At 39.6% G+C, this 11,144-nt stretch overlaps 1 protein-coding gene across 7 annotated transcripts in view; it reads left to right on the top strand.

Annotated features, from left to right (window-relative positions):
• Positions 1–11: 11 nt before the first annotated feature.
• Positions 12–11,144, top strand: part of TMEM182 (transmembrane protein 182) — a 291,206-nt gene continuing 280,073 nt past the window's right edge. For all 7 annotated transcript variants that reach the window (XM_060117795.1, XM_060117797.1, XM_060117796.1 and 4 more), the window contains exon 1: positions 12–208. The gene's annotated coding sequence lies outside the window, so the exon portion shown is untranslated. The remainder of the gene's footprint in view (positions 209–11,144) is intronic.

Raw genomic sequence — 11,144 nt, 5'->3', positions numbered from 1 at the left:
GAGCTGAACGCCGCGGGCGGCCCTTTTGGGCTGTGCTTCCTAAGCAGGCGCGGCTGGGGAGTCTGCACGGCTTACCGCTGGTTCGCGTCCCGCCCGGGGAGAGGACGTGTGTGCACGACGCGCTGGTTTTGTGACGGTGATGATGAAGCTCTGCGTATCCTGGGGAGCCCGCCGCCCATGCTATTGGAGGGCTGGAGGTAATTGAGAGGTAATTGAGATGATGAGCTTCACCTGAGGAGTGGTAGGGGTGGGCCTAGGTGGTAGCGCCGGCTTCGGTGGGAAGATGCGCAGACCGAGGGCCCTAGTTGGCTGTGACTGACCTGTAGAAAGTTCCTTTGGCCCCTCCCGGTTTCGGTTTGCCCCCTTGAAACACAGGAGGGCGTAGTGTGGACCAGGCTCCTGGAGCTGTGAGGGTTCCACAAAAGCCGCGAGCACTTTCTCTGGGGCCCGCGACGGCCCCAGAATCTGGAACATTCGCTGTCCTTTTGGCAAGTTGGAGCCGCCTGGTTTTGAGGTTTTCCATCGCAAGAGGGTAGGGCTTCCACCAGGGGCGTAACAAAGGTTCTACTGAGAGGAGAGGAGACTGTTACATGGACGTTTGGGCCTCCAGTTGCCACCAACCCGTCAGGAAGCAAAAGGGGTACCTCTCCTGGCTGGAGTGATGGGGCCTGGTTAGCGAGGAGAAATTGGGTGACGTACAGTGGAGTGAGGAAGGACTTTATGTGGAAAATTCCAGAAACATAGAAACAAAAAAAGATAGAACTCTGGAAGAATCAGTTCCTGAACTCGCGAAGGTAGAGTTTCATCCTTGTATGAGGTAAAGACCCCTGACCAGCTTATGTTTAGGCTGAGGGCAAGTGAAGGAAGAAATAAGTAGGAAAAAAAAAGAAAAAAAATCTTAATTTTGGAATCAGTGTCTCTTGTTATTCCTATAATAGCTGTTTCCAGGAATAAGTTGATTAAGGGACACTTAATTTCAAGCTTCATTTATAGATATGAAATTTTATATGTTAATTGTCATGCTGTTGTCAATTTGAATTAGGTCATTAACATTACTACTGTTTCTGAAATCTCTAGAAAAGTTTTCTCTAGATAAAGAACTTTGGCCAAAAAAAAAAAAAAAAAAAAAAAGAAATAGGTAGCAAAAGAAGGAAGCCATAGATATCAGCTAGGACCTTGGGCCCGGACCCAGTACAGAAGTGAGGAAGCTTGTAGAAGCTTTGCATATTTTCTCTCTGTTATACATGTGGGTGTTCGCGTATGCTAATCTTCTTCTGTCTTCTTCCAAGTGTAATTTTACATACAAGCAGTTGGAGCCTAACTTGACAATTTAGTCTTTAGGTAACAGAAAATGTAGTAAGACTGACTGAATTTGAGGAGTAATTGAGTAATGTATAGAGCCAGAATGGGTGCAACGACTGTTGAGACTTTTTTTCTTTTGTTAGGTGGAAAAATAGAATTGTTTTATGAAAATTGAAATGTGAACAGAAGGATGCATTTGGAAGCTGAGTACAGAAAAATGGATTGTGCCAGTTTTCAGTTTATTGCTCTTAGCTTCAAATACACGCATTATTGCCTGCTGTGGGATCCTGGAGCTGGACCCTGTAAACATATCTCCTTTGCTAGGTGGCATGATGTTAAACTCTGGCAATAGACCGTGCTGAGGGACACTGCCTGGGGAAGGAGCTTCTCTTTCAGACTAATGTGCTTTGTGTGGCTGCCATGAGAATGTGAGACACTTAGTGTTCCTTAGCCCCCAGTAAGGTTCAGTGGCACCCATACAGGCGGCAAGTTCAGTGGGCATCCCAGCTGGTTTCCAGGGGAACCTCCCAGGTGCCCCAGCAGGTAACTTCCTGGCCATTTCCATAGGCACCCCTCTGGTGGCTTCCCAGTGAGTTTCATCAGTTTCCCAGCTGAATGCAGTAGGCAAGCACAAGGTATAAAAGACATCTGTATTTGATAGAAAGATATAAAATGGTCCCTATTCATAAACCACATGGTCATCTACGTAGAAAACACTAAGGAATCTACAAAAAAAATGTACTAGAACTAGATCCCAATGGAGTTAAACTAGATAACAGAAAAGTAGCTGAAACACTCAGAAATATCGAGATTAACAACACAGTTCTAAATAACACATAGTCAAAGATACACTCTCAAGATAAATTTAAAAAAAATATTTCCAACTTAATGAAAGTGAAAATACAACTTATCAAAGTTGGCAGATGCAACAAATGTGCACTTGGAAATTTATAGCATTGAATGCATATGTTAGAAAAAAAGATCTGAAATCAATAATCCAGGATTCCACTGTAGGAAACTAGAAGAAGAGCAATTTTACTTTTTGTTTAGAACCAACTTTCTGATCTGTATCACATTCCTTCTTCCTGAAGAACTTCCTTTAACATTTCTTATGTGCTGGCAGTGAATTCCCCCTGTCTTTATTGTATGACTAGGCTTGTTTTTTCCTTTACTTTTAAAAGGTATAGAATTCTAGAGTGAGATGTGGGTTTTTTCTTCATTCATTCCTTAAAAGATTTCACTCTATTGTTTTCATCCTTGTACATTATCTGATGATACGTCTGCTGTATTCTTCTGTAGGTAATTTGGTTTTTTTCCTCTGGCTGCCTCTAAGATTTTATCTTTTTCTTTGATATTCAGCAGTTTGAATACGATAGGCCTACTTGTGTGTTTTTTCTATTTTGGTATTAATCCTGCTTTATACTCTCTGAGTTTCTTTGATCTGTTATTTGCTGTGTTTCTAATTTAGGAACATTTTCAGCCATATTTCTTCAGATATTTCTCTGCCCCATTTCCTGTCTTGTACTTCTGGGACTCCAGTGATGCAGTAGCATGACCTAATGCTGTTACCCATTAGACCTTGAGTGATGTGTTCTGTTTATTTTTTTCTTTCACTCTTTTTTTCTTTTCATATTTCAGCTGGGATAATTTCTATTGATCTGTCTTCAGGTTCACTGATTCTTCCCTTGTCTGTGTTTAGTCTGCTGGTGAAATTGTCAAAGACAATCACCATCTCTATTATTGCATTTTGATATCTAGAACTTGCATTTGATTTTTTCTTACAGTTTACATCTCTCTGCTGAAGATGCCTTTGTGGTCTTAAATATTGTCTACCTTTTCCACATAATCTTTAACGCATTTATCATAATTATTTTAATTTCATTGTGTGATAATTTCAACATCTGTGTCATATCAGGGTTTGGTTATGATGATTGCTTTGTCTCTTCAGACTGTGTTTTTTCTTTCTTTTTTAAAAACAACATTACTGAGATATAATTCACATACTACACAATCAACCTATTTAACATGTGTAATTCAATAACTTTAAAAATATTTACAGAATTGTGCATCCATCACAAAAATCAATTTTCAAATATCTTAATCACTCCAAAAAGAAAACCGGCACATCTTAAGCATAACCCTCCAAACCCCCAACCCTCCAAAGCTTAGGTAACCACTGATGTACTTTCTGACTCTATATTTGCTTATTCTGGATATTTCAGAATGCATGGAATTATATAATATGTGTTCCTTTGTGACTTTTTTTTTCTCTTTGTATAATGATTTCATAGTTCATCCATATGGTAGCATGGATGCTAAATAACATTCATTGTATGGTTATACCACATATTATCTATTCCTTCATTAGTTGATGGACATTTGGGTTGCTTCCAATTTTTGGATATTATGAATAATGCTGCTATGAACATTTGTGTACAAGTTTTTGTGTAGATATATGTTTTCATTTCTCTCACAGTGGAGCTTCTAGGTCATTTGGTAACTTTACGTTTAAACTTGGAGGAACTGTCAAACTGTTTTCTAAAGTGCCTGCACCATTTTGTATTCCTACCGGCAATATATGAGTGTTCTAATTTCTCCACATCTGCATCAATGCTTATTATCTAATGATTGTGGATTTACATTTCCCTGATGGGCAATAATATCGAGCATCTTTTCACGTGCTTATGAGTCATTTGCATATCTTCTTTGAAGAAACGTCTGTTCAGACACTTTGCCCATTTCTAAACTGGTTGTTTGTCTTTTTATTATTGAGTTGTACGAGTTCTTTATATATTCTAGATACGAGTCCTTTATCACATATATACTTTGCAAATATTTCTCCCAGTCTGAGGGTTATTTTTTCACTCACTTGATAGTGTCCATTAATGAACAAAAGTTTATTTTGATAATGTCCAGTTTATCTAATTTTTGTATTGCTTGTGCTTTTGCTGCGACATATAAGAAATCATTGCCTAATTAATGGTGATGAATATTTATACCCGTGTTTTCTACTAAGACTTATATAGTTTTAGCTCTTACATTTAGACCTGTAGTCTATTGTGAATTACTGTTTTTTGTAAATTTTGTGAGATAAGGAGGGAGTGGGCCATGGCTAAAATGTCAAGGACTCTTGCTGTTCTTGTCAAAATTTAAGTAGATTTTTTTGAATGAATGTTTCTTCATTTGCTCTTTGCTTTTAGGACAATGTTCTTAGACTTTAAATGGTCAGATGTTTTAAATAGATTTCACGAGTTATACTAGTTTCACTGGGGAATGGATCCGTGGAACGGCCCTGGCTGTCATTCTGGAAGGAGAACTCAGACTGGTTTTTCTTGCTTTTCACGTTCCTGTAATATTTTGTGGAAAGCTTGGCATGTTGTATAGGACAGTAATAGTGAAATTATACTATTACATATATATACATACTCTTTTCCTCCTGCCAGTCCTTCAGTGTGAGGGTGTGTGTTAATCTGGTCGAGAGTGGTCTGAGATTGTAGTCTGTTGTTGCCGTGGTTGCCCTCCATACACCATACGCTTGACCTTTCTCTAGCGCAGTGTTTCTCAACTAGGGTGATTTTGCCTCCTGGGGACATTTGGCGCTGCCTGGGACATCTATGAATTTGGGGTGTGCTACTGGCGTCTAGTGAATAGAGACTAGAGATACCGCTGAATATCCTACAGCTCACAGGGCAGCACCCCACCCTCCACAACAGAATTATCCAGTACCTAATGCCCGTAGTGCCGGAGGTAAGAAACACTGCTCTAGTGCTACCTTACGTTTAAGGTGTGGGCTGGTTTGCTGGAGCATTTTTCATTACATCTGCTCCTGTCTTTGCTTTGGGTCCTCCCTCTGCGCTGTCCTCTGAGACAGTCTTTCTGTTACAGTTCTAGGTGTATTCCATTGTTTTTTGTACTTGACCCATGCTGGCATGTTGGTGGCTGGCAGGGGTGGGGAGCATTCTCTGATAACTGTGTCTCAGCCAGGCTGTGTCTTAGACGGGCACTGTGAACCTAAGTCTTGGGGGTGTAGCCTTCACAAGTGCCCCCATCCCTCTTTCAGCTGTAGTGCTGGGCCTGGCATCACATATTCCAGTTCCTCTCTTAGGGACAGAGGTGTTTTTTTGGTTGTTTTCTTTTTAGTAGACTTTATTATTTAGAACAGTTTTAGGTTCACAGAAAAATTGAGCATGAAATACAGAGAGTTCCCATATATCCTCTGTATCCACACACACAAACACAGCCTCCCTGATATCAGCATCCTGCACCACGATGGTACGTTTGTTATAGTCAGTGAACCTACACTGACTGGTAGTTATCCCCCAGAGTCCATCGTTTACTTAAGGGTTCACTCTTGGTGTTATATAGTCTATAGGCTTGGACAAATGTATCAGGATCTGTATCCACCATTATGGATTCATACAGAGTCGTTTCACTACTATTCTGCATGCTCTGTGCATATTCCTGCTTCTCTCTCAGGGGGAGAAAGTTCCTCCTCCCTCCCTTCTTTCCTTCCTTTCTTTCTCTATCCCTTTCTTTCTTGTTTTATTAACCGCTTGTCTTACTCAGCTACAGAGGGTTTCCACCAGTGCCCTAATGTGACAATTTTGTTGCTCTTCCCCATGCAGATTAAGGCTTTTTTTCCATAGGGGAGAGAGGTCAGTGGTTTGGCAGTGGCTGCTTTTCTGCTCTCCCAGTCAATACCAAGATGGGAAAGGATCTCAAGGATTGTTGAGAAAAAGTAAGCTGATCAAATCCTCCTTTAATGGGACCTTCAGGGTCTTCATGCTGGCCACACTTGGCCTGTGTTGATTCATTAGACCTTTTTTTTTTTAATAGATCTTTATTGGAGTATAACTGCTTCACAATACCGTGTTAGTTTCTGTTGCACAGCAAAGCAAATCAGCCATATGTATACACATGTCCCCATATCCCCTCCCTCTTGCGTCTCCCTCCCGTCCTCCCTATCCCACCCCTCTAGGTCATCGCAAAGCACCGAGCTGATCTCCCTGTGCTATGCAGCTGCTTCCCACCAGCCAACTATTGTACATTCAGTAGTGTATATATGTTGATGCTGCTCTCACTTCGCCCCAGCTTCGCCCTCCCACCCCGTGTCCTCAAGTCCATTCTCTATGTCTACCTCTTTATTCCTGCCCTGCAACTAGGTTCATCAGTACCATTTTTTTTTTTAGATTCCATTTATATGCGTTAGCATACAGTATTTGTTTTTCTCTTTCTGACTTACTTCACTCTGTGTGGCAGACTCTAGGTCCATCCACCTCACTACAAATAACTCAATTTCATTTCTTTTTATGGCTGAGTAATATTCCAAAATGGGACTTAATTAAACTTAAAAGCCTTTGCACAGCAAAGGAAACCATAAACAAGACAAAAAGACAACCCTCATAATGGGAGAAAATATTTGCAAATGAAACAACAGACAAAGGATGAATCTCCAAAATATACAAACAGCTCATGGAGCTCAATATCAAAAAAACAAACAATCCAGTTAAAAAATGGGCAGAAGACCTAAATAGACATTTCACCAAGGAAGCCATACAGATGGCCAAGAGGCACATGAGAACAGAGGTAATTATTAGAGAAATGCAAATCATTAGAACTTTTTAGCTGAATATTCTTAGGAACTTACATGCTTGCCATTCTGCATTTCCCCAAAGCTTGGGTCCCTTTTCTTCTTACAGAAGAAAGACAAGTTTTCCTTAGAAAGACAAGTTGGTTGATTGTTTACCTGAGACCTTGAGTCTCCCATGGGTTCAAGAAAAGTCATTCATTTGAAGTTTGTCTCACCTTTTACTTGCGGAGAAGGTGGCAGAATGCTCTTCCCAGTTCTCTAAACTCCAAGATGGAAATGGAAGCCTTATTGCTTTTTTCACATTGTAGTATTTCTTTGACAACTGATGCTGAACTGAGATCTGCCTAGAGCATCTACCTCTTGACTTTATCTCCGTGTTCTGGGGTGACACATTAAGGCCTCACCCTTACAACCTCATTTAACCAGAATTACCTCCTCATGGGTGCTGATTCCAAATATAGTCACCTTGGTGGTCAGGGATTCAACAGATGAATTTGGGGAAGAGTAACAAATCAGTCCGTAATAACGAACTCTGCCATAGAGAGATTCAGAGTTGCCTTGATTTTCTCGATGATGAAACGGGGGAAACCACAACACTTATCACAGTGGGTTATTGTGAAGGGTAAATGGCTTAATAAGCCCAAAGCTCTTAGACTAATGCTCAGAACAAAGTGAGTGCTCCGTATGTGCTGGGTGTGATTATTTTGTCGCTGTTGTCTTTTTTGTTATTTAGCTTTTGTGCTATTTGAGTACGCTGATAAGCCCTCCCTGAACCCCTTATCACACGTGTAATTAAATTAAATAGAACTTAAGGGACTTGGCTGAGCAGGACATGAACAGAAGTCTGTAGCACCTGCAGCAATCAGACCCTTCTGCCTGCATTCTGACTGTAATTTCACACCAGTGCAACACCAGCTACTTCCCCCACCCCCTGAGGAGACCCTTAGGGGGCACTAAGGTCACACGGGTGTGTCTCTCCCTGCCTCCCACACTCTCTCATGAATTGGATTGTCTTTCCTTTGGGGTCGACCTGAGCTGGCTTACAGACCTGGGGCTCATTTGAGCTTTCCACAAATCCCTTCTTGGAAAAGTCTTAGGAATAGAAATGTAAAAGTCCATCTTCATCTTTACAAATAAAGAAAGACCCAGTGGCAAAGGTATTTAAGGGGAAGGCAACATCCCCAGAGCCAAGGATAAATAAAAATGTCTTTCTCTATATTAAGACTCAAGTCATGCGTGCAAGATTCATGCAAAGCACTTTGACAACCAAGAGACCAGAGAGGGGAACCTTTTCATTCACAAGGCTTCTGGTATATGGAATATACGTGTACCCTCAGAAAGAAATACAACGAGACAAAGGGATGAGTAAATTAAATCAAAATTATAATCATTAAATGTGTATTTGTTTATGTAATACATTCCTATAGGTTACATAATTTTCATTTCTATTTTCATGTATCAGAAAATTTCCCCTTTGCTCCTCAGTTTTGTCTCTGAGATGTTTTTTTGTGTGTTGATTGCAATTGAAGGAAGGTTTTTTAAAAAGTAAGTTCCAAGTTTTTTGCACCTTTCAAGAGTTAGTGCACTTAAGTGCACTAAGAGTTCTTTATGGGAATTGAAGTTGGAGCTAGGCATCGGACCCTTTTTCAAAGTGAAAGATATTTTTGTAATATAATTCCCTTTGTGTGAGTTACTTGTGTAAGTAGCTCTCAATTTAGTGGAGTGTAAATTGCCCACATTAATGAAGTGAATGAGCCTGTGGATCCTGATACAGTTGTGTTCAGCATAAGCTATTTATCAGGGCCTTGGTACTTTGATGGCACCATCTTAGTTAAGGATGTTCAGCATCAAATCCTGTCAAAATAGCAAGTCCTTGCACTACAGTATTTGTGTGATATAAAAATCCCAATAGCAAATCCTTGCTCTACAATATTTGCATTATATAAAAATCCCAGTGGACCATAGTGTACCACGGAATGCAATTTTTTACTGTGGCCAGCAGATGGCAATGTTCAACCCAGTTTAATTCAACTCAGTAAGATTGATACTTGGTCAGCTAAGTTTTTACTGAGCACCTACATAAGGCATTGTGCTAGGTGTTAGGGATGTAGCAGTAAACAAAAACAGAACCTCTTATCACCCCCATAGAGTTTATTTGTTGTTCCTGTACTCTGTGTAAGATGAGAAGGCTTGTGAAAATAATCTCTTAAAATTACAGATTGTGGTCCTATTGTCATATTGCTGGATGGGGGAGGTAGCAGGGAGGGTGACACACAAGAACCAAGAACCGTAACACAAGACAGAGATTTACAAAGGTCATTAGAGTCACAGAGACATATAGTAATGGTTCATGGGCAGGAAAAATCTGTTTCAATAGTGATCAAAGGGAAAACAATTAATTTTAGGGTCATCATTTAGTCTATTGTCTTGTGTCTAGGACTGTGGGACCACAATCCCTTATGTGTAACCTTGAGGGCCTTTTATGTAACCTTATATGTAACCTTGAGGGCCAGGTGTATTTAGAACTCAGAATTTTGAGGATTTTTGAAAAAGTAGCAACATGCATATACTGTACATCACTTAACACCCCCCGTGGAATCTGGCGAGCCCTGTAATCAAACACATTCATGCTTGTGAAGTCAAATATATAAGAATTCACACGATAGCTTATGTGCACCCTCATGCCAATCAGGTTTGCTTTGCCAAAAGCTTTTGGTTTTCAGAAATTTTGGATGTTGGAATGGCAGAAAAGTATTGTGGTTCTGCAATATATTATTCCAAGACAAAAAAGAATCTTCCTGAAAATCTCCAGAAAAACCACTCCAGTTTTCTGAAAGTTTGATTTGTATATTTGTTTACACATTTGTTCAGCACTTTTGGATGTTGAGCCATTCTTGTATTTTTTTTAAAACTAAAGTGAACCAAAATTAATTTTTTTGGAGAATGTTTAGATAGTTTCATTAGATATTTTGAGATAATTAAGACTATTACAATATCAGGATTAGAAATTATGACCTTAGAAAAAAATATTTTGCTCCTTATCACTCACAAATTAAGCATGGCTTGGGATTTCTGCTAAGTTTTAATGTATTTACCGATAAAAAAACACAGTTAACTAAATAAAAACACATTTAATCAAAATAGGCAAAGCCTTCCATTGTCTATGGTCATCTAGCCTTTGGTTGTCAAATTTTATTTAATTTGTTAAAAAAAAAATTACCACACCGCCTTGGAATGCTAATGATCTTTGTATCCTCAAGATTTTAAAAGGTTGACTAAAAATTTTTTCGATTGAAAAATTAAAAACATTTTTGCCATAATTTCTCTCAATGACAAGAGACTCTAAAGGGGATGCTGTTTCCAGGAAGTCAGGAGGATTGCCAAGTGAAATTATGACAGTAGAAATAATCAGAATGACAGGAAAAAAGGCAGGGATGAACAGAGAATTCAAGGATCTTTTCAGAATGGAAAAACGCAACCAATACATGGTGACTTCTCATATCTGATTTCACAAAGTGTCTATGTTTGTTTGCTTCACTGATTAGTCTTTATGTTGTTCTCAAAAGTATTTGAAGCTGCTTACATAAACACATACAAAATAATAGGTTAAAAATATGTGTGAGAGAGAGAGAAAGTCAGGGGCACACAGAAAGGAAACTAAGGAAGTCGGGGTAGGGGAGGTAAGCAGGAAGCTGGGACATCACCTTTTGCACATTTGCCTCCCAGCTTTCCAGGTACCAAAACGAAGAAAAGTACTCTCAGTGCCATGAGAATTAAGCTCGTCGAGGGTAGAAAGCACATTTTATTCACTGTCACGGTTCTAGTACACAGCACTCTGTCTTAGAACAGGCAAGTGATACGCATTTGTCAAATGAATCAAGTATAGTGTCTCTAAGATGAAAAATAACAGTAGTGCTCTGTGGAAACACAACATTTTTTTAGCATCCAGAAATTTCCTCCTGGTCTTCATAATGAGACACTGTAGATGTTGGGACCAGTGTCCCCAGTAACATCTTGAAGGATAATGGGGCAGATTGTCCATGGGACATTTGTTCATTCATTATTAATTTATTCATTGAACAAAATTTCTTGACCCCGTTTTTTTCAAGACACAGGAATTCAAAACTGTCTAGAAGAGCAGGAGTGTAGTTAAATATATGGGAAAGTGGTACAGGTTGTATAATACGGTCTCCTTGGAGAGTGCTGATGGTAACTCAACACTTAGAAGAACATATTGCACACAGTAGCATAA

Source organism: Mesoplodon densirostris, chromosome 14 (assembly GCF_025265405.1).
Source record: "Mesoplodon densirostris isolate mMesDen1 chromosome 14, mMesDen1 primary haplotype, whole genome shotgun sequence".
In the NCBI taxonomy this organism is placed as follows: domain Eukaryota; kingdom Metazoa; phylum Chordata; class Mammalia; order Artiodactyla; family Ziphiidae; genus Mesoplodon; species Mesoplodon densirostris.
This window is presented reverse-complemented; position numbering and strand designations above follow the sequence as displayed.